Source organism: Carassius carassius, chromosome 32 (genome assembly GCF_963082965.1).
Source record: "Carassius carassius chromosome 32, fCarCar2.1, whole genome shotgun sequence".
NCBI lineage: Eukaryota > Metazoa > Chordata > Actinopteri > Cypriniformes > Cyprinidae > Carassius > Carassius carassius.
In genome coordinates, this window is record NC_081786.1 from 28288704 (window position 1) to 28313871 (window position 25168).

The 25168-nt window shown below is 36.4% G+C and overlaps 1 protein-coding gene across 2 annotated transcripts in view; it reads right to left on the bottom strand.

Moving 5' to 3' along the window:
* myt1lb (myelin transcription factor 1-like, b) overlaps positions 1-15049 on the bottom strand; it is a 119137-nt gene extending 104088 nt beyond the window's left edge. The window contains exons 1-2 of one of the 2 annotated variants that reach the window (XM_059520895.1): positions 14913-15049; positions 14434-14675 (exon numbers count right to left, since the gene is read on the bottom strand). The gene's annotated coding sequence lies outside the window, so the exon portion shown is untranslated. The other variant, XM_059520896.1, reaches the window with a different exon arrangement.
* Between the last annotated feature and the right edge of the window lie 10119 nt (positions 15050-25168).

Genomic DNA, 25168 nt, shown 5'->3' on the forward strand with positions numbered 1-25168 from the left:
ATACTGACGTATTGACAGCACCTAAAAATGAATCCTTATGAATATTGAAATTGCGGCATTAATTTTATTATTATTGTTCTTTTAGTTCTCATATCAATGGCCTTATGTTTTCTGTTGCATTATTAAATTGTTCACTCATTTACTTAATATGAAATTATAACATTTTGTTCTGTTCTGTGTGATTTCCGCTGCCAGCTCTTAAGAATATAGCTATATAATGTTAAACAAGACTACACGTAAAACCCTTAAAATAAAATAAAAATCTGCAATCAATTAACCATTACTTGTCATGAAATGTTTACTTATATGGCCTAGGGACACAAAAGGCATTTTCCGACATGCTGTGACTGACAATAAACCATGAAATACACCAAAAACACAACAAAATTATGATAATTTTGTATTTTTTTTTGTGCGCTGTAATCCAAATCTTCAGAATCCATACGAGTGCGAGGAACGGACCCAAATCCAAACCTCTTTTTTTTTTTTTTGTAACCTTCATCTCCATCCCGAGCAGCGAATCCAGTGACCGAAAGCATCAAAGCCCATGTTGACTGACGCACTCTTTACAGTTTCAAGGAGTGGGATTAGCGACTATAAAAATATTTTTTATGCTATTTTGTTACTAAAATGGTCATTTCCATGCATATTTTGGTCAATTACGTTTTAAATCCTTTTATATTCACTATAAAATAGCTAGGTTAAGGTTTGGAAGCAGGTGAAGGGGGCTTAAAATCTAAATCGTTTATTGATAAAATTATAAAAATGTATATTTCACTAAATGGGTTGGTTTAGGTTTAGGGGCTTAAAATCTAAATCTCTAAAAAGGTATTGATATGAATATCTTAATGATATAAAAGATAACTTTTTAAATGTTTAAATACATCTAAATTGTACATTTTAGCATCAGTAAAAAACACACAGAACGGTACGTTTTGTGTTTGTAAATGATACGTATTAATACCTGTGTATAAACAACAAGACCAAACTGTCCTCCCACAAACACTGCAGTCTCATTAAAGTAAAGTGAGTAAAGAAGAGGAAAAGTTTGCGAAGGAAGTTCAAAATTATTGAATGTTCATTGCTATTAAATTTCGATGTAAAATATTTCAGCAAAATCTTATATGTGTGGAGCTCAAATAATTATTGTCTAGGAAATATAAATAATTAACTATGAACACAGTTATGACTATCTGTGACTATGACAATTATGTGAATATGTCAATTAATTATTTACTGAAATGATTTGTTCAAAACACTGATGTATTCAGGAATAAAACTTGTGGATGGCTTTGTAAATGAGTCATTGAATCATTTACTCAACAGTGTTGTGTTCAAATTGTGCATAACTCCATAATAACCTCTTGTTTATTGAACTGCAGTGTAAAATACACTCTCATGCTCATGTAATAGTGCTTAACTATTAAGCATCAGCGTATAACTGTTTTAGCACTGTTCGTGATTTGGACACGAATGATTCCTCAAATCAAGTGTCTTGTTGAGGAGAGGAGTGCTGTTACTTTACTGTGATCTTTATTATTTTTTTTTTTTTAAGTAAAAAACATTGGTAACACCAGAGTGCAATTTGTGAAAAAAAAACAGAGGGGGGTAGTTTTGAAACATCATAATTCATAAAAAAAATAATGAGAACATGAACTTGATGACGTCATGCACTAATTAGCATATTTATGACGTAAGTGCGCGGTATTGTATTGCCTCCCTATGCTCATATACTGCAATTTAATTTAGCCATTTAATTTAATTCTCAATTAAACTGTTTTTATTACTATATTTGAATGTTTCTGTTGTCAGACAAGGGAAATGAATATTATAATGACTGAAACGCGGTCCATTAAGACTACATAACCAGCTCTCAAACATTAATCTGCACTAATGAAATACGATAAAGTCAGTGGTTGTGCTGTGACTGATGTCGGCTATACTTGCTTGTAAAATAGAGTTAGAAGCGACAGAATTTTGTTTTTTTTTTACTGAAAGTGCTGCTGATGCAGAGAGAGAGGCTCGCGCTGGGAAAGAGAGACCTCGCGCTCGTGCGGCAGCACCAGAGAGTCTCAGATACTAAATAATGATTGTCCAAAAAGTCGCTAGATTTGTCGCCAAGTTAGCAACTCCACTATCCAGCTGACCGGCTTCAACCGTCTCGCAAGTGTTGATAGGCTATTACTCGTAAGGTGTAACCAATCAGATAGCGCCGTGGGCGGGACATTGAGCAAGTCTGCAGAGTGGTGAATGCAGAGAGGCTGCGAAAGTAGCGCATTTTAAAATAAAATTGACTTTAATCAAACCACGGATCCGTAATAGGTTTTGTGATCCGTCTCGCCACTAGTGTAATAGCACTAATTACTTTGAGGGGGGAATAAATTTTTCCCCACCGGGGATAAAAATAATTAAGCAGAGGCAGGGATACATTGACCAGAAAGGGGGAAATCCCATGCATCCCCCCCCCCACCCCCCCCCCCCCCCCCGGCAAATCGCACCCTGGGTAACACTTTCTATGAAGCCTGTAATAATAATACATTATAAAGGTATTCTTAAGGCATTATAATGGATGCATAATGCATTATATATAAAAAAAACTTATAATATGTTATATCAACTCATGAATAATCATAACAACAATTATAATACATCATAATACTTATGTATTTCCGGTTATAAGTTTAAGAGTATCATTATTTATAACACACAATGAACACCATATTACATACGACTATAAGCAACTTTGCAACTACATGACAACTATTAGTATTAATACAGTATTAATACAATATGCTCAAGAATGGTAGAATCTAGTATGGTAGAACAAGCTGACGTACTTGCAAAGACACTTATAGTCAGTTTATCTGTTGGTTGACTATCAAAATAAAGTTTTAGCATATATTTACAGTAGCAGACATAATAATACTCTAATGACCGCTAGTTGATATGTAGTCACAGAGTTAGTTGTCTAAAGGGTACCATCAAAATAATCAAACTGATATTACAATAAGAATAGTTCAAAGCAAATGTGTCATATTACACATTCATCTGATCTGATATTTGATCTTATGACTGTTATTATTATTATTATTATTATTACTACTACTTAAAAGTGGACTTCTGACCACTTTAAGTAAAGTAGCATCCTGAAAAATGGCAAGATATGAGACTTATAATACATTATAACTGAGAAATATAATCCATTGTAAAAGTTGATGCAACATGTTCACTGTGTTATAAAGTATCATACCCTTAAAAGCTATAACCACAAATAAGTAAATATTATAATATATTAAAACTGTCCTTATCAATATTCATGAGATGATATAACTTATACGTTTTTTATAATGTGTTATGCATTCATTATAATGCCTTAAGAATACTGTTATAATGTATTATAAATACAGGCACAGATCCACAAAATACACCTCACATTCTTTTAGATGGTACTTTTTTCAGTCAGTCATTCACACAGTTCCTCTGCATGCTCAGCAGCTGGATGATGGGTTGCTTTGCACAGATGTGGATTAGCGGTTAGCAAGCTTATGAATGTCAGAGATTTGGAAATGAAATCCCCCGATGTCGCCTGGTCTATAGTCACAATGGAGTCTCAGACACATCCACACTGACTCACTGAAATAGCCCTCAGCAGCACAGCATACACCCTGAGAGGATCTGCAGCACTCGGGCAGATGTATCCAGAGAGGGCTGCCTGCCAGACATGACAGATTCTAGTGTCCTTCACGCTTAAAACAAACCCTTCACCATGAACCAGTACAACAGAGCCGTACAACACCAACAGTAAAGAGCTAATGCACAGACATAGAGACAGTATGAACCACATACCAAAACAACACCTATTCAGACAGGATTCATGATCATTAATTTTTTTTTTCTCAGTGTACCATAATAAAAGCTACATTTTACTGTAGTAAATGTGTAAAAATACAATTTTATCAATAAGAATTCGAATTCAAATATCCAATAATTTATATTGACAGACTGCTATAGTAGCAATTATACCTTTACAATTGTTATAACAATTATAATGTACATAATTATAATGGTAAAATACATCAATTATATGTAATTTATAAAACTAAATCGCATTTATGTCTTGGTTATTTCATAAGATTTGGTGATGCTCTCATCCAGTTTACATGACCAGAGCAAAATCCCGTCCCAGTTAGTACATAACATTTTAGAGGTCAGAAAAAAGATAACACAAACATTGTTTAGAAAATGTGTTCCATCCAAATTTGTTCTACAGATATTCTCAGATTATATAAAAGAGAATACAGAGGACGAACAGCCCTAACACTTTAGTTAGGCAATAGCTTTATGAATGATTCATCCAGAAGAGCTGTATACCATGAGCAAGAGAGAAACATTTAGCAGGATGTGAAGCAGCTGATCCACATTTGGGAAAGATTAAAAAAATCCACATTTGGGAACCTGAAGGCTATGAAGTCCACAGAAATAGGGTTTAACGATAACCAACTTTTAAGAGTCCTCTGAATTGAGGTGAAAACATCAACAAATGGAGATCAACATGTTTTAGTGTGTTGTGTAAACATAGAACCTAAAATGACTATGACTATTTAACTTTCTTTTTAATACATTCTACAAAAAGATACAGTAGTCTGTTAGTCCTTTAATCAGTGATGGCATAAAGCTCTCGCATACTAGCATTACTTGGTATGTCAAAAAAGAGGGTTAGACGAATCCCTTCCCAGCCTCGCAGTACTTGGTGAAAATGTGTCACTACAAGTCTGGAAACGCCCTGATGCAATTATCCGCCTGCTCGTGTTACTCTCAGTGTACACTGCTATACTTCTCAGTGCCTTGGCTGGCCAAAAGAATGATCAGCCGGTTATGCAAGATGGAAATGCTTGCACCACTTTTCTTACTGAGCTATTTTGGAGCTCCATACAGCAAGTGTTGGGCAGGGCTGTAAAAAATAGGTCAGAGCAAGACGCGGGCAGCACCTTCCTCTGCTTTCAAACAGACTGTGCTAAAACAGGCAATGTTGTTTCTGTTTTCTAATGCCTCATGCAGGTTTTTATTGAAACAAAAAGACCTTGCAAATTAACGTTTCAAAAGAAATAGCTGTGTTTCCAAAAAATAAACCACAATAGTACACCAATTTGTGAATGTTGTTGGCTCAGTCAGTGCTTAGTAAATCCAGGACAAACAATAGCAAGAGGTAACTTTTGGAAGTAGGGCAATTCCAGCATGCAGCTGGGGGTCTCACTCGCCTCTTCACAAAACCGCTGACAAAAGCGCCCCTGGCACTCACTTTTGTCTCTTGGTCTTACAATTCTCTCCACACCTCTCTGTGCATTTGCCTTAGTATTTGATAAATGTATATGGTTTGTGCATGCAAACAGGTTTTGGGTATGTCATTGTATCATGTTATTACCTTTAATAGCCCATGAGTCATGACTTCACCACCTTGTGCTACAATGACCAGTGCATCATTCAGACAGGATTAGCTTGTAGTTAGTAGATAACTTTGGGACTGTTGATGGAAGTGATCTATTCCATCTATCTTTTGATCATCATTCTAAATCTGACATAGTATTTTTTCATTTTTTTTTCTTCAAATATATATATGTATAATATGCTGGTGCTGGATGGTAAGTTGTTTAAGAAAATGCTGAAGCAGAAAGAATGAAACAATATACAATAAATATTATTAATTCAAGCTTTTAATCAATCAATATGCTGTTAATTGGATGTATATTGGACCTGTAGTGTTATAATGTTGATTTAAATGTTCAGTTTTATCAACATTTCAGTTGATTGTGACTTTTTTCAAGACATGCTTTTATGAACACACTACTGAACCATGTACCTTAAGTTACTGTTTTAATAAAAACAATAGGCCTACCTAACACTACATATTTTAAATGTATCGTCTATCTGCTGATCTAAAGTTTGCTGCTGTAATGAAGATGAATGAACGCAGAAACATACATTAAGTACAGTATATACAGTACAACTGGACCTCAAGCCTGAAATGCATTAAGCCAATTACTGGAATCTTGTTTCTAGCTTAAATCATTTAACCAAATTAAACACAAAGAGAAATTTTGTTTTGCATATTCTATTATTGAATTTTCATGAAAGACCCTTCCATATTGTGCTTTGAGATGGTTGTTTTCTTTCCAGTGCTTTAAGTTTTATTTGGGGCCCAACCTCTCGCTTTCCTGCAAACAGTACAGGCAGTGCACTTGATTGATTTTACGAATGTCAAAATGAGCTATCAAGGTGTTCTGGAAGCCTAAAGAGCAGAGGCAATAGAAATCGATAGCTCAAAGTAATTGCACTCGTAGCTAGGTGAGTAATTTCAACACACACAAAAAAAGTTTTCGTAAAATGAAAAGAGATGCAATCAACAATAAGTGAGCTTCATTTGTTGGCTGACAGATCTCACCATTTCAGCTTTTCATTCTCCTGAATAGTCAAAACTGTATGAGGGTTTTTCTCTGACAGCTTTACTTAAAGAATATTGGTCTGTTAGGGAGTTTTGTGATGCCCTCACATTTTACACAGCTCAGTATTTCAACATTTTCCATTGAAATTCAAAAGCATTTTCATTTTTATACTGAAGTGTTGCAGGTCTTCGACAAACTAAGTGACTGGGTTTGGTCATTGGTCACCAAATTCAGTGCATTTTTTTCTGAATTATTAGTCATTATCATAAAGTATAATATCAGACTGTACTTTCTTTAATTTTCCCATTAAAATATTAGCTTTTTTTCACACTTATATTGGCGTCAGAGAGTTTACTGGTAAATCTCAGCAATCCTTTTTTCTCATCAAAAAGAACAAAAACATTGAGTGCAATGTAGGGTAATGCAAAGATATTTGCTACTTAAGCAGTTGTTGAACTTCATGTTTTCGATGTACCAAAAGAAATGAAAGAGAAATGTCATGGGTTAATATTTAATTCACTTATAATGTGCACTGAAATGGAGTGATAATACCAGAATACATTCAGTCAACTATTTAGGTATTAAGTACATGATTATGGGGTTTAAAACAATGCACTTTGTGATTTGGTTTAGGATTTGTAATCATGGTAGATATGCGTAACCGCACACTAAATCTTGGTTAATATTTAGGAAACCAAATTGATGACAACTAATCTATTGTTTATTTCCTTTTTCAAAATAAATTGAAAACCATTGTTCCATAATGATAACAATAACTTACAATCATCATCCCTGATTACAGTTTGCATTTGATCAAAATCAAATCCAACAATGTGTGCAAGAATGAGCTGAGAACATCTGCTCTGAAACAACCATCAAATCATGATTGTGCTCTTCTCATCTATTACACATTCAGTCCCAGTGGTATCACTTGTCTTACCGAATTATCCATTAGACAGGGTAATATTTGCCCAATATTTCAGTCATGTGACTAGAAGAGTTTGCAGTGATCAAAACCGACAAATCTGATTTAAAGAACAGCCATAATAAGAGTCATGTGCCCTCACCAATATGCTTGATGAATTATGGATGACTGTTTTGTAATCATTTTCCAATATCACTCTACTCTTCTTAACCCTGTGTGGGGAGGACTATTTTTCCCTCTGTAACAATTAATCTCAAATGCTTATTTCCATTGATAGACATTCACTGAATGCCATTAACATTCAAAGACAGAGGTTAAAAATCCAGCGGGAAGTCTTGAAATTAGCATTTTCCAGGGATTTTCTGACTGTTTTTCCAATCCTGCATCCACAAAGAATGGCACTGGCTGGTGGATGGGTTAAATGTTCACAAACATGAAAACATTCATATCTATGTACATTATACCCAAAATATCTAAACCGAATATTTATGGAAGCTGTCACAGTGAGCCATGAGCTGTTGTAAGCATGACACTCTCATGATGTTGGTGATATTCTTGTTCACATGCTTTTTCACATGAGTTCACATGCTGCCAACATCTTTATAGCTCAAACGCTGCACAAGCAGCTAATTTAAAGTCAAATATAATGTAGTGGCCAAATATGAATCGTATTCATATAGCCTGTGACAAAGTGTACGAGTTATGACTTCCAGCAAACTGTAAACAATCAGCTGCTGCAAATGAGCTCAAAGGCTTGCTGTACATGAGATGTAATGACATGCACAAAAAAAGTGGAATTTATTAGCATTATATCCTGACTAGAATAATAGTTTTAATACAACTACACACATTCATTTAGTTTATGCTTTTCAGGGTGATATAAACATGGCAAAAAACATAAACAATAAATCATATGGAGTCAAATACTATCGACCATAAACATCCTCAGTAAAACTGCAGAACAGTAGACTCAGTCTTATTTTGAATGATATTAGCACGTGGCTTTCAAATTAATGAGATTATGTGTTCACTGTGGAGCTTTGACTTTAGTCATTAATGGACTAGTAAGCCCTACTCTTTGTAAACAAAAAGCATTAAAGACGTAGTTCACCCAAAAATTTTAATTCTGTCATTAATTACTCACCCTCAGTGACTAAGCCACTGATGCCACATGGACAATGTCCTTACTACATTTCTGGGTCTGGGAACATTTCAGTTCCATTGCTGTCTATAAAGGGTCAGAAAGCTCTCGGATTTCAACAAAAATATCTTAGTTGTGTTCCGTAAAACACGGAAAGGTAAACGAAGGTCTAATGGGCTTGGAACGACATGAGAGTGAGTAATTAATGACAGGATTTTCATTTTTGGGTGAACTATCACTTTAAATATATTGAAAGAAGCAACAAAATTAACATTCTATATGACTGACACATTACAGTGGCTGACTATACAGTGGTTTAGTCCTAGTGGTTTAGTGGTTTAGTGGTTTAAAAAGTTTTTGCCCCCACACTGTTTTTTTATTTAATTTATTTATTTGCATATTTGTCATACTTTAATGATTCAGGTCATCAAACTAATTTTAATATTACACAAAGATAACCCAACTATATACAAAATACAGTTTTGAAATGATAGGGAAAAAAGCTGTTCAAACCTGACTGGCACTACGTGAAAAAGTAATTGCCCCCTTAAATCGAATAGCTGGTTGTGCCAGCTTTAATAGCAACATCTGCAATTGAGCATTTGCGATAACTGGTAATGAGTCTTTCACATCGCTGTGGAAAATTTTTGTTCTTTGCAGAATTGTTTTAATTCAGCCACATTGGAGGGTTTTTGAGCATGACAGGGCTGTGAAGGTAATGCCACAGCATTTCAATTGGTCCAGACTTTGATTTGGCCACTCCAAAATCTTAATGTTGTTTTTCTTAAGCCATTTGAAGGTGGACTTGGTTCGGTGTTTGTTTCCTGCTGCATAACCCAAGTGCGCTTGAGCTTGTGATCACAAACTGATGGCCAGACATTGTTCTTCAGGAAGCCAGTTGTGGGCTGGTTGAAGTTCTGAGGCGGTCATAGACTTGAGGTGAACTCAGAGACACGGCATCACAGCAAAACTTAACTCAGAACACAAAACTCCAAAGGAAAAGTAGACTAAATAAACTGAGAAAAAGAAAGAGAATAATAGGGTGAAGAGACTAGATAGATTTTCTCCTCATGATGTACAAAGCAGCTGGCATGTAAGCCAGAGCACACTCAAAGAGTGCTAAAAAGCATGCAGCTAAAAGCATGGCTAAAAGCATAAAGCAAAAAGCAATGACTAATGTATATATGTATATATATATATATATATATATATATATATATATATATATATATATATATATATATACTCACCTAAAGGATTATTAGGAACACCTGTTCAATTTCTCATTAATGCAATTATCTAATCAAGAAAATCATATGGCAGTTGCTTCAATGCATTTAAATTAAATTTAATAAAAAATTACATTTATCGACTTACAGTGCATTCAGGCTATCAATTTTTACCTATCATGTGTTCCCAGGGAATTGAACCCCCAACCTTGCGCTTGATAGCGCAATGCTCTACTAATTGAGCTACAGGAACACATTTAGGTGTGTGGTCCTGGTCAAGATAATCTCCTGAACTCCAAACTGAATGTCAGAATGGGAAAGAAAGGTGATTTAAGCAATTTTGAGCGTGGCATGGTTGTTGGTGCCAGACAGGCTGGTCTAAGTATTTCACAATCTGCTCAGTTACTGGGATTTTCACGCACAACCATTTCTAGGGTTTACAAAGAATGGTGTGAAAAGGGAAAAACATCCAGTATGCGGCAGTCCTGTAGGTGAAAATGCCTTGTTGATGCTAGAGGTCAGAGGAGAATGGGTCGACTGATTCAAGCTGATAGAAGAGCAACTTTGACTGAAATAACCACTCGTTACAACCGAGGTATGCAGCAAAGCATTTGTAAAGCCACAACACGCACAACCTTGAGGCGGATGGGCTACAACAGCAGAAGACCCCACCGGGTACCACTCAGCTCCACTACAAATAGGAAAAAGAGGCTACAATTTGCACGAGCTCACCAAAATTGGACAGTTGAAGACTGGAAAAATGTTGCCTGGTCTGATGAGTCTCGATTTCTGTTGAGACATTCAGATGGTAGAGTCAGAATTTGGCGTAAACATAATGAGAACATGGATCCATCATGCCTTGTTACCACTGCGCAGGCTGGTGGTGGTGGTGTAATGGTGTAGGGAATGTTTTCTTGGCACACTTTAGGCCCCTTAGTGCCAATTGGGCATCGTTTAAATGCCACGGCCTACCTGAGCATTGTTTCTGACCATGTCCATCCCTTTATGACCACCATGTACCCATCTTCTGATGGCTACTTCCAGCAGGATAATGCACCATGTCACAAAGCTCAAATCATTTCAAATTGGTTTCTTGAACATGACAATGAGTTCACTGTACTAAAATGGCCCCCACAGTCACCAGATGTCAACCCAATAGAGCATCTTTGGGATGTGGTGGAACGGGAGCTTCGTGCCCTGGATGTGCATCCCACAAATCTCCATCAACTGTAAGATGCTATCCTATCAATATGGGCCAACATTTCTAAAGAATGCTTTCAGCACCTTGTTGAATCAATGCCACATAGAATTAAGGCAGTTCTGAAGGCGAAAGGGGGTCAAACACATTATTACTATAGTGTCCCTAATAATCCTTTAGGTAAGTGGATATATTAGTGTATAGTCAGTGCATGTAGTTAATTATTATTTTTCAGTACTAGTGCATGACTAACTGTAGCCTGCACTGAGGTCAAGTTAATCAGTCAAGTGAAATCAATCCAAATGACGTCCCTTTCCATCATCTGCTGGCGTAGAGTCACAAAGCTTTCAGACACAATTCTCACAGTGCTATAAAGAAGAGCCTAACATGGGGATGCACTGAAAGCTTCCTCTCTTAAAGCAGTGCTCCACTAAGCCTGGTCAGAGGAAGCTTGATCCCTCTAAGAAAAGCAGCGGTAATCCTCCCCCTCTTCCACTGAACGTGATGCCACACAGCGATGACTAACTGGCGGTGGCTCTAGTGCAGGCAGTGAGTCTCACTCCGACTGATGTGCTGTCACAAGCCTGCAGAGCACATAGCTCATGCAAACCCCTGTGTTTCTGACACGCCTGACTGTCGGGCGATCAGGCGAGCAGCCCAGCAAGATGAACGCCCGCGGGTGCGTGTTGTGCCAGTAGGTGAGTGCTGGTGTTAATCTCCCATCTACTTCACACTCCACACTCTCCTATACAGCCCTACACCAAAGTCAAGATTAATTTTAAACTGGCCCAGCTATTCAGATATAGATCATGGTTTAATATTGATTATGATGGGGAATCAATGAATGGTTGAACGTCATGCATAGAAATCATGATCGCAATTACTGATGTGGCCTTCATGCATAATGAACATCAGCCATTTCACCCTCAGCAGTTCTCTGCACAATTAAAGTAAACACAAGTCTTCTTCACACTATATACAAAACAACATACAAAACTGACATACCATGTTCTGGTCATTGATACATCATGCCTTAGTTATCGAATGTTATTCAGCATTTCCATAAACACAAATAATTGCAAACATGCTCCTTTCAATATTGCAATAAATAAGCAAATCTGTAAAACAGATTAAGCATGTCCATTCTGACAAACAGATTTCTCATTAATTGATTAATTACTAAATAATAATGCCACAGCCACATGAAGCCAGAGCTTTCCCAATCCGATCTTTTTCCCCTTGTATCAAGAAATATCTGCATACACATGAATCCATGAAACCGATACAAACATATTTAGTATACATACCAGACCAGTATATGGCACTGTAATTTTGCCACAGTAATACACTAAAAACAGAGAAGAAGACTTGGACTATCCTCATAAACCTATACAAACGATCATGGAACAATACATTTAATAATCCGTGTTAATGTTAGTTAATAAAAAATTGTTTGTTCGTGTTTTTGTTGCTGTTACATGTGTTAGTGCACTGTAAAAAATAATCCATAAAATATACGGTAAAAAAACGGCAGCTGTGGTTGCCAGAATTATACTGTAAAAAAATACGGAAACACTGTTTTAGGTTTGAAGGTTTTACATTAAATTTACAGTTGAATACCATAAAAAATAAGGTAACACCATTTTAGGTTTAAAGGTTTTACCTTAAATTTACAGTTTAATACCGTAATTTAACTGATATAATATTAATATACCAACTTATTGATGTACTGAAATCTGTTTTGTACCTTTGTAATACACTGGTAACCACCAAAAGCAGGTGGTGATGAGAAGGACGAGACCTAAGAATCACAGATTAAAGTTTACCAAATGTAAAAGCAATAATACATGAGCAGCCGTGTGATATTGATGTATATCAGCATGACAGTGTTCTGGAATAAAGTATTAAAGTTAAATAAAATATAAGGTTATAGGAATTTACCCTCAGGTAAAACCATTTGCTCTGGAATAAAGAATAGATTAATGAGACCAAAAACTGTACGTTAAATTTACCCAAAACCAAAATCATAATATCACAAGTTTGGTATTAGCAGATGGGATACATTGTCCTTTCACTCAGAACGTTGAGTGTGTGAGTCTTACAATATAGATCATTAAGACAAAACAAAGTGCACTCTGTCTCAGATCCAGACTACAGTACAGTGCTGGATTGAGTTACATCATGCAACGTAAAAGATCATTTGCTACACATCGCTTAGCAGACAACTGAAGGAAAGGCTTCTGATTTGCAGTTTCTTATAAATATCTTGATCAACCAGTTATGCTCATGTTACTTTAGAGATTGTTTGTTGACATATGAGTAAGATAAAGAATTACATATATGAAAAGCAAATGTGTCACTCAAAATATATGAGCTGGTATAGGGAATGCTCAGTGATACAAATCTATCTGATATTTAATGAGGAAAAATTGTGTAAACAAATATGAACACTACATAAGAAACCCACTTTCTTATAAAGACATGCTCATGCATTCTTCCTTGAAAACAGCTCATTTCACTTGTCTGCAAGCCTTTGAACAGCAAGTCCAACCCAGAACCATATGGACGGTTGTGCAGTGCCATTTCACACAACAAACCAAGCCCACAAAAGCTTCTGGAGAACAAGCCCACCAGCGTGTGAGTTGCGAGACATGTTTACCTCTCACAACATCCACATTAGCATGCACGACTCTTTGAGCTGCATGCTAACACAAAGTATATGGCTGCTTGCTGTACAACACTAATGCCGTAGTTCTTGATACAGAACAAATGACTTTGCATTGGGGAAAAATTATTAAAAAAGTATCATTTAAAAAAGTACAGTAGCATTACAGAAAACTAAACTATAATCTTCAGAACAACTGAACTTCAATCATTCAATATGCTCATTTAATCATCCCACCATAATTTAACTAAAAAAAAAAAGAAAAGAAAAAAAAAAGATTTGTATTTTGGACTTGTTTTGCATTTAAGATATTAAGTCTTGTTATTTATCAATAACAATTAAAAAAAAATCTATCTATCTATCTATCTATCTATCTATCTATATATATATATATATATATATATATATATATATATATATGGGGGGGGGGGATTCTGAATAATTTTTATATTCTTCAGAAAACAAGAATTAAGAACTTAAGCAGTTTTCCTTCTCAAGTAAATGCATCTTGATTTAAGAATGTTAATTTATACTGGAAAACAAGACAAGAATACTGAGCAATCTTTCTTATTACATTGTAAAAACGTTTTATTTATTTTTATTCTTTTTTTGTGAAAAATGTTCATCTACTTTTTCAGATATTAAAGTAACTGTTTAATATGATTACATTAACCTTATTACAATAGGTCACTGTCGCTATAAGCTCGTTTATAAGAGTCTGGTAGCAACTGCACTACACCAACTAATAAACACGCGCTGTACAAACTCAACTCTTCAATCAGAGCGATGGTCAATCAAAGCAATCCAGCCAGAAATAAAATCACGAGGGACCCACCAGTCTGGAAATGTGGTCTTCGCTCAAACTTTCCAATCGCTGCTGATGGTATTTTCCAGCGTCCTTCCCTTTGCGCACTTGTTCTCCTGTTCACTCGCGCTGGGAAGTTCCTCTCGCCTTCCGTATGATAATCATTCTTCACGAGTGTAGGGAAGACAGAGGACGAGGAGAGATGCGGAGACAGCCGGAGAAGGGAGAGAGCAGATAACGGTGGAAGGCAGGCAACCAATGGGCCTGGAGCTCTGAGAGAGAGAGAGAGAGAGAGAGAGAGAGAGAGAGAGAGAGAGAGAGAGAGAGAGAGAGAGAGACTAAGGAATGGGGGAAGCACCAATGAGGCGGAGCAAAAGGATGCGAAGACGCGGCTGTCATAAAGAAAGAAAGAAAGAAAGAAAGAAAGAAAGAAAGAAAGAAAGAAAGAAAGAAAGAAAGAAAGAAAGAACAACTGTACGTAAGTCAGAGCCGAAATGCAAGGCGCTTACCCTCAGCTCAGCGCCCAGACCTCCACCCATCCCGGTGCCGCAGGCGCGTTTGCCTTCTCTGTATCATGGACTAAATTTGCTCTAGCTCCCTTCCTTGCTCTGTGTGTGGCATGTTTGCAGCATCACTGCTTCCCATAAGGCCTTGCCTTCTGAGTGTGTATGCTTTATTTGGGCTAGTATCACGTCCATCATTTGCCTGCAGAAGAGAGCGGGACTCGCTGGACTCATTAATGTGGTGAGGGCTGTGAGCGCTGGCAGAGCACCAGCAGCGTGGAGCGCTGAGATAACTGGCTTAAGAAGCAGCCAACCTCCCCTGCTCCGGCAGATAGATCTGTCTCCTCCCAGACAAAAGCGATGCTATCCATATATCCGCGCCACGCACATCCATACAGTCCATGTGGTGGGCTGCTAGTCATATCCCAGCTAGCAAAAAAATAAAATAAATAAATAAATAAATAAATATATATATATATATATATATATATATATATATATATATATATATATATATATATATATATATATATATAAATATATTATTTATTTTTTTGTTGTTGTTGTTCTCTGAACATTCACAATGTGAAATTTTCTAAATGTTTTAATAGTGTAATATGTTTTAATATAATGTTCTCTGAATGGTTTAAAACAAGTACCTAGTCCAAATAACAACTTTTCAAAAAAAAAAAAAAAAAAAAAAAAAAACCTTACTTGATTTGTGTAAGTAATATTTTTTGCGAAAAAGTTTTAGTAAGTTTATTTTGTGGCTAGGACAGTATTTTAAGACAGGACGCGAGGTGGGAGAGATAAATCGACTCAAACTCGATCTAAGGACACATTAAATTGATCAAAAGTGAAATGCTTTCTATTGTAACATAAAACTCATATTTAAAATAAACGCTATTCATTTAAACTTTCTAGTCAACAAGGAATCCTGAAAAAAAAAGTATCAGTTTCCACAAAAATATTAAGTATGCAGCACCACTGTTTTCAAGATTGCAAATAATGAGAAATGTTACTTGTGCACCAAATCAGCATATTTTAATGATTTCTGAAGACCATGTGACACTGAAGACTGGAGTAATGATGCTAAAAAATCTATATTTACAAGATTACTAGTTTTACTGTTATTACTGTTTATTTATTTGTTTATTCATTTATATCAACTACAGTAAATGCAGCGTTGCTCTCAAAATACTCTCAAAATATTATTATTTTTTATTTAATTCTTTCAGTACTGACATTTTAATAAAAAATGAACTATTTTACTTAATATTTGAGCTTCCTTTGTATTACAGGCTTACAGGATCAATTTTGTCTGCTTCTTTTGGAATCAGTTGTTGCACTGAGCTTCTTGTGTGTGCTGTTAACTGCCGTCTACAGTAGAATGTTCCAAAATCACTCAGAGATTCCATTTCCGCATTTGTTTCAGTTTTAATTCTGTTGCTAAATTGCCATTCTATTGTCAGCTCAATTGTCATTTGATTTAACTGATTATGCGTTTCATTGATTACTGCTTTATATGCTATTATTCAACTGATGAATTATTTTTTTCTTCTGACAATCCAGTTTATCTTAATCCACTGATGCTAAAAAGGAAAAAAAAATATTACATGAGATTAGAAGGTGATTAGAAAACATGATATCCGTGAACACATGACATCAAGTAACTGACAGGGAAGTGATTAAAGATAAAGTGCTTGGTTTTGCGTGAGATGGAGTGATTGTGCGTGGATGTGATCACTGGGCTGTTCATCATCCTGACACTAAGTTGTGTGGTAACTGTGAAATTCGCATGCAGGAGCTCTGCGTCAGCCAGAAAATGTCAAAACATTTATATTATTATTATTAATATTTTGAAATAAAGATATAAAATTAGCCCCTTGGAGTAAGATGGGCCACCATAATTGCCACAGAAGGCTTTCAGTCACATGTTGTTACTAGTGTTATTCTTTTTTTAAGTTAGCACTTGTAATTAATGGGGTTAGTATTTCCACAAATTTCACATACATTTCAGACATTAAATTTAAACCTATATTGAGTGAACCCATTCCATTTAAATTCATAGTGTTGCTTTTAATTGACATATCTTCAATTAAAATATGGTCAGTTAAATATATAAATATTCATAGAAGTCATAGAATAAATTTCACTTTTAAAATCAGTCTCTTTTACTGGGATTCTGCCCTGTCTGTCATTTAACTCTTCACCTGAATCGTCAAAATAGCATTTTAAATAGAATAGTATTTTACATTAATGACAGTTCATATATATAAATATGAATATGAATAACATAATTTATATATTCTGTGAACGTTTACCCAGGGGATTGTCTTGGGCGTGGCCTCTTTGAATAATTTAGCATTTTGTAAAATAAACATCTAAATGAGCAAATCACTCATATCTGAGTGATTCCATGTATTATTCAATTTTAATGATTGCATCACTTTTAATTTCATTGTTTACTGATAATAAAAATAATAATAATAATATCTGACTACCATGGCATGTTCTTTTAATATGCTCTAAGAATGCTTTAATAACGTTCCCGTTCAATTATTAAAATTCTTTAATTCTCCAAAACATTCAAAACATCCCGTTTTTTAAATGCTTTTTAAAATCTGGCTATGGTGGCACCTTCATTCTTCTCTATATATATTCTTCTCTATATTTTTGCATTGTCAGTCCACACTGACGGCAAATGTTCCTGATTGCTCATGGAGTGGACAGCGCCTGGTGCTGAAAGCTGCAACCTCAGAGATGTGATGCTAATGGGCAAGACAGTGAGAGGAGGAGCTCTGGGTAGAGGAACATCAGCCCACATTCACCGATATTATGCTGAAAAATAGCTGAAACACAACTGAAAGTGGAGGCTGTTCGAGAAATACAGCAGATGACTGTAAATAGGTTGTGTTTTGAAGCAGTGGGGCATTCTGGCTTTTGATATGAAGAGGCTGTACAGCTACAGCACAGGAACAGCTTAGGAACTAGGTCAGGTTTTAGAGCCCGCCACAAAACAGACAGCGAGCAAAAATAGACATTTAGTTCACATGACTTTCGTGACGCTTACAGCTGAAATCAAATATGACTGCTAAAGATTAGTGAATTGAACAGTACCGGATTCAGAATGTAAAATTACCATAGCAAAGACGATTAAATGATTTCATGCTCACAGAAAGTAGGAAATGCAAAGTACTGAAATAACAAGCAGTTCATTTCAAGACTGGCAATCAGAAAACCTGAATAAATCGCATTATTTAAGAGGGCGGCGAGCATTCGACTGAGCATCCTATTGTGGGTTTGAATGAATAATGCACATGTATTAAAATTCCTATATGCTTTTTGTCCAAAGCATGGCTGATTTGATACAGAGTAAGAGTTTTATGCATACCAAGAATAAGAATCACCCAATCAGAATCTGTGTTTCAGTACAGTGAAATTAGGACCCTGTTTAGCCCTCTTGCTAATCGCTGTTGGATGCTGGTGTAATAAAGCATGCAGACTGTTCTAAAGCACAGCGACTACAGTCAGCTCACCAGAATAAACATCTGTGCTAATAATGTTTCACACTCCTACTCGTCCAACCCTCTAAACACACACACACACACACAACCTCTCTGACTCTCTCCTTTGCTGCCTCCAAACCCATGGCATATGACCTTCTGTTAAATAGATAAAGAATGCGCTTATCAGTCATGCAAATGAGGCTGAATTCATTTTGCACAACAGATGGTCTCATAGATAATGATGATGGAGGAGAGAAAATTAAATGTCTCTTGTGTGGTGGTCATGGCAACGGAGCCCAGAGTAATATCAATAACAAGCACAGCGCATAATAAGGTTGTCAGTGCTGCGAATCAAAGTCTCTCAAAGCTGGGGAAACCCTCGCAAGATTACCACTGGTCCTTCTGATGCTTCTCTTTTAGACAAAATAGACGGCTACTCTGATGCTGCTTCTAAATATGGAAATTGTTGTTTTGCAAGAAACTTCTATGTTGATTGGAAAAATGATAATGTCTTGGGTCAAGCATTCAAAGTAATTGTGCATTTAATGTGGAACTATATGCTTAATGCTTTAAATTAAAATACAATCCCTTTAAAAAAGTAATAGGCTATGTTTGAGAGAATGCAAATATTTTACTTGACTAAAATTATTATTATTATTTTATTATTAATTATTATTATTAAAATTATTATTTTGGTTTTCATTCCTTAACACATAAATCTATTAATATTATTAATGCAACTCACTCTTAAAAGATACAAATTTGACAACACTTACCTTCAACACCTGCCCCCTATTCATTTTCCACAGATTTTAATCTGATTTTTATCTGTCTAACAGTAAATTCTTTGTTGGTAAAAACTTGGTAAAATACTGCATTCTGTATGTGTTTTTGTGGAAACATTGTTCATTATGGCATTCACAACCCATTTTAATATCCTAATATGAGTGGGGGGGGGGGTGCTTTTAATGAAGAGAAAAGAATGCAGAATCTGTCTTTATTTTAGGCAAATTACTGCACATTATGATACTGAAGGTTTTTTGTTGTTGTTTTGTTTTTGTTTTTGTTTTGTTTTTTAGAATAATGTGCACTCATTACTGGCTGATTTTCAAAAAATATTAAATATATAATTACTAAATAAATGAAACAACTATTAATAACAGCACCAATACCAAATCAACTAGTTAATAAACTAAAAAATGATGAATTAACTGACTGTTAATTCATGACTAATGCTAGTCTAATTTAGCTAGTGAATAATCAGTTCATTTACAGTAGGTTCATTAGCTAATAGCAGAAGTGTAGTTAATACCAATATAATTATATATTGTAAGACACATATGATAGAAAACTAAGGGTAACTAGTAACTTACTTTTGTAGCTTGTTTTAAGGTGTTGCTTATGTGGTGTTTGGTAGTGCACATTTTCTTTCTTCTCTTTTTGTTTTTAGCTTTCTCTTCCACCTGAAAATTTTAAGAACCTCAGCTTTGAGGCAGATGAAATATCTGTGCCAATAATTTCCCCAAAACATTCTTCATTCCCCTCAGTTTTTCCTCTCAGAAATAGAATTAATGCAATAAGCAAGGCCCTGCTGCCCCCTACCTGCTCATGCTCTTCCTGTTGTGTCCAGTCCTCAGAGCACTTCCTGTGAGATGAGTCAGCGGTTTGATAGAGTGACGCACGTGTCTGCCAGTCTGGCTGCTTGCGTTAGTTCAGCGCTGGCCCCTAACCTCCGCTCAACCACACCATTAGATGAAGGGCGGAAGAACTGATTTACTGTGAGATGTAGAAGAATGGAAATGACAGTCAGGGATGAGGAGATACAAATGATTTAGTAAGTGACGAGAGTAAGACTGAAGAATAGTACAGATATAAACTACACAAAGACACACTGGAGGAAAAGACAAGGAAGGTTAAAAGAAATATGCTAAATATGAATTTTGAGAAAAACAGATAGAGAAAAGAGTCAACAATCCTAGTGAGAACAACAATCCTAGTATTCACAGGTCTTGAGGTAAAACTTGTCATTGATGTCATGTTTTTATATTTTATACTTCATATTTATTACATTTAATATTATTTTAAAATTGATTCGATTTTGCATTAAGAAAGCTTCGTTTAAGTAGCATTACAGTGTTTATTATTCTGACATTATTATTTCGGTTTTTATGATACAAAATTTCAAGGTCAAGTTGGCCACAATTATTGGCACCCAGTTATAGCAATGTCCTTTTCCCAAGATAATAGCTCTGAGTTTTCTTCTATAATGCCTGGAGAGTTTGTAGAACACCTGATAAGAGATCAGAGACCATTCCTTCATCCAAGATCTCTCCAGATCCTTCAGATTCACAGCTCCATGTTGGTGCTTCTCGTCATCAGTTCACCCCACTCATTTTTTATAGGGTTCAGGTCAGAGGAATGGGACGGCCATGGCAGAAGCTTCATTTTGTGCTCAGTGACACATTTTGGTGTCCATTTTGATGTTTGTTTTGGATTATTGTCATGATGGAAGATCCACCTATGGCCCATTATAAGATGCCATGCATCTGAGCAAGACATCCAGGACCCCTGGCAGAAAAAAAAAACAGGACCACAACATTAAAGATTCAGCAGTATATTTAACCGTGGACATGTTTTTTTTTTAATCCCTTGTTTGTACTAAACCTATCTGGTGGGTTTGCTGGCACAAAGCTTTTTTTAATATTTCATCTAACCATAGAAACCAGTGCCATTGAAGTTCCAGTCGTGTCTGAAAACTGAATATGCTGGGGTTTGTTTTTGGATGAGCGATGAGAATTTTTCTTGAAACTCATTTGAACAACATGTGGTTACGTAGCGGTTGTTTGATATTTTTTAGGCTTTCTGGCCCCAAGATTCAACTACTCTCTGCAATTCCCCAGCTTTGATCCTTGGAGAGTCTTTGGCCACTCAAACTAACCTCCTCACCATGCATTTGGATGATACAGACACGTCCTCTTCCAGGCAGATTTGTAACATCTTTAGTTGATTAGAACTTCTTAATTATTGGGAATTTCAATGCTTTAGCTCTTCTCTTTTTTTACAGCCACTTTCTAATTTGTGAAGCTCAACGATCTAGTTCTGCACATCAGAACTATATTCTGTGTATGAATCTTAGTCAGAGAGAATGACTTATGTACAATAAACTGATGCAGTTATATACAGTACATACTACATTCCTGTGTTAGAACATGGTCTCTCACTCTCTCTCTCTCTCTCTCTCTCTCTCTCTCTCTCTCTCTCTCTCTCTCTCTCTGTCTATCTGTCTCTCTCTCTATTTCTTTCCTTCCCAGAGCCGGCAATTATATTCCATACAACAATAGCGGGCGAGCTGAGAATGCTGGTAAATGACTGAGCGTGTGAGATGTGTGAGAAACAGCAGCTCCCGGATGGCCATCATGAAGGCTTCTTTGTCCTACTTTAACTGCTCCTGTAAATAATACACTTTCTCTTCGATTGAGGGAAAAATAAAGAGAGGGATAAATACCCATAATGCAGTGCACCCTGATGTGTCTGCCAGCACAGATGAGAGGATGTGCTCCGACTAGAACCATACAACCAATGCTGAATTACAGCTGCATATACATTATGGCATCTATATAAAAAGAAGGGGGAAAATTGAGGCGAAAAATTAGATACAATGAATGAAAGGGGAAAAAGGGCATTTTGAAATAAAAAACAACCACATATGTATTTGTTACTCTTGCAGTTTCCTTGTTAGATTCCCCCACCCCCTTTCCCAGTTCTCTCTCTTTAAGTCACTGATTAGTAGGATGGCCAACATTCTGCCTACCAAATACAGGACAGGGTATTCATTTATTTGTTTGTTTGTTTTGAATTTAACAATTTAAAAATTAATGTTTTTCAATTGCACAACACTGGTTGTGCTGTGCTTGTCATTTATTGTGTGCAACCAGTGGAGACATCATAATAGACACAATAATAATATTATTATTAATATTATTATTATTATTTCATTTTCAACAATTTTAATTGAAAAACTTCTTTTTTTTTTTTTTTTACATTCTATTTATATCATGTGCATACTGTTTTTGCTCCCTTTTGATCACTCTCAATGTCATGTCATTAATGACCAACGAATTGGGATCTCGCTTAGAGAGCCCAATCCATTAACTAAACGAGCCAGTGCACATTGGCATGCGATGCATGCATCCAGCTGCCGCTGATCACAACATAAGCATAAAAAGGCAATGGGTGCAATGCACACCAGCTTTTCTGTTCGGAGCTGAGCGATCACATAGTTTTGCTCCTGACTACTCTACTGAGAGAAAAACACTGATCCATTTCAGCGCACTCTTTTTGGAGCTCTTGGTGTTGGCAGTATTGCGCTTCAAGCAGTGATGATTTCCCATGTTGAGTGGGTTGCACACATCAGGCTGCACTACCCCTTGTTTGTGTTGCAGACAGCCATCTCCCCTGTGCGCTTCAGCATGCTAAAATAAGTTTTTTTCTCTAAAAGATAATTTATGGGTGCGTCTTTTTAAAGATGATTTTGCATCTGACAAACTCAACGTTGCATTGTGCTTTAAAAAATATATTACATGTGCGTTTCTGGATGTGGTCGTTACCTGGCGTTGAGTGATTGTCATGTTCTCATTGCAAGAAGATGACCATCTCAAAGGAGCAAGGTTGGAGCTTTCCGGAGTGGAAGATTCAGCTGCACTGCTCCCTTCCAGGATTGTAGCAATGCCTGAATTAGATCTGGAAATGACGGCTAAGCATTCAAGGGCTGTCGTGAAGGTTGGGCTCGAGTGTAGAGCTCCACCATGTCCCGAGCCCACAAGGGTGGCAGATTGGTTCTTCAGGGTGGCCCTTGCTGGTTCTCAGCACCTTCTAGAAAGATGGCAGTCACACTGAAACAGTTTCAGAGGCTCCTGGGGCATATGGCTTCATATGCTTCATATGACACCACCTCTACACTGGCTTCATGGCCGAGCCCTAAGGTGGGCGTGGCTACGCAGCACTCACCGGGTACAAGTCACACCGGCCTGCCACCAAAACCTTCACCCCATGGTCAGGCCTTGCGCTTTTCTGTACAAGATTGCCCCTGGAACAGGTCTCCATGCGTGCTGTGGTTTACACGGATGCCTCCACATACAACGTGCACACAATGTCGGGGGTTTGGATGGCTTCTTAAAAGATGTATCTTGTAAAAGAGTTTGTACATCTTATTGACTCTTTTAATCTTATGCAGTCGGTATCTGGCCCTACTCACAAGTTAGGACACATACTTGATCTTGTGCTATCCTCAGGCTTCTCCATCAAAGACATTGATGTAAGAGACTCTGGTTTGTCCGATTATTGGCCTGTTGTGTTTGATAGTGATTTTACTCCTTGCAGTTCTGTATACCAGCCTTTTACTTTTCTAGCTAGCCTCTTAAATTCATCTACTTCTTTGCATTTTAAGGAGCTGTTTTCAGTTTCTGCAGCAGATAGTACTACTCTGGCATCACAAGTCTTGGATGTGGAGGATATGGTTTCCAATTTTAATGCTTCCTGTTTGGAAGTTTTAAACACTCTAGCTCCTCTTAAAGTTAAGAAAACCAAACAAAATAAGCAGCCCTGGCTAAATGATGACATCAAAGCTTTAAGAAAAATTTGTAGAAGGTCAGAAAGAAATTGGAAATGCGATAAATTGCAAATTTTCTACCAACTTTTGCAAGCTAGTCTGTCCCAATATCAGGAAGCAGTTTCTTTATTAAGAGCTAATTATTTTTACAGTTTGATTGCAAAAAAATCTCATTTTCAAAAAGTCTCTGTTTTACCACTTTAAATTCTGTGTTAAATTCTCCAACTTTATCCAGTTTACTTCCAAGTGTAGTACTGTGTGAGAAGTTTTGTAGCTTCTTCATAGACAAGATTGTTGGTACATACGGTCCCAGATTGTATCACTTTTACCCAAAAGCTGTCATAATTTACAGATTAGTACATCTAGCCTGTTAGTTTTTCAGCCTATTTCCCATTCTGATTTGCTGGCTGTGATTTCTAGTATGAAATTTACCACTTGTTCTCTTGATATTATCCCTGATATTCTATTCAAGGAGGTATTGGATGTTGTTTTACCTAGCATACTTTCCATTATAAATGCCTCTTTGAATAGCAGCACTGTTCCATCTTGTTTAAAACACGCTGTGGTTCACCCCTTGCTAAAAAAACAAACAAACCTAGACTCCTCTGAACTTCACAACTACTGTATAGACCTATTTCTAAGTTGCCTTTTTTGTTGAAATTTCTGGAAAAAGTGGTGTTACTCCAATTTACACCATACTTAACTTCTAACAACATCTTAGATCCTTTTCGGTCTGCTTTTAAGGCTAAACAGTACTGAGTCTGGTCTTCTAAGAATGACTAATGCTATTCTGTTGTCAGTTGACTCTGGAAACTGTGCAGTCCTTGTTCTGTTGGACTTAAACGCAGCCTTTGACACTGTGGACCACAGCATTTTGTTAAAAAGATTAAATTTTGAGGCAGGCATTTGTGATGCTGCTTTAGATTGGTTTGAGTCTTATCTATTAAATAGGATACCCCTATGCCAATCACCTGTGGGGTGCCACAGGGTTTGATTCTGGGTCCAGTTTTATTTTCTCTTTATATGCTTCCATTGCGCTAAATTTTTGAGCGCCATAATATCTCCTATCACATCTATGCAGATGATACCCAGCTCTACTTACCTTTAGATTCTGGCAGTGAATCTGTCATTTCTCTACTAGCATG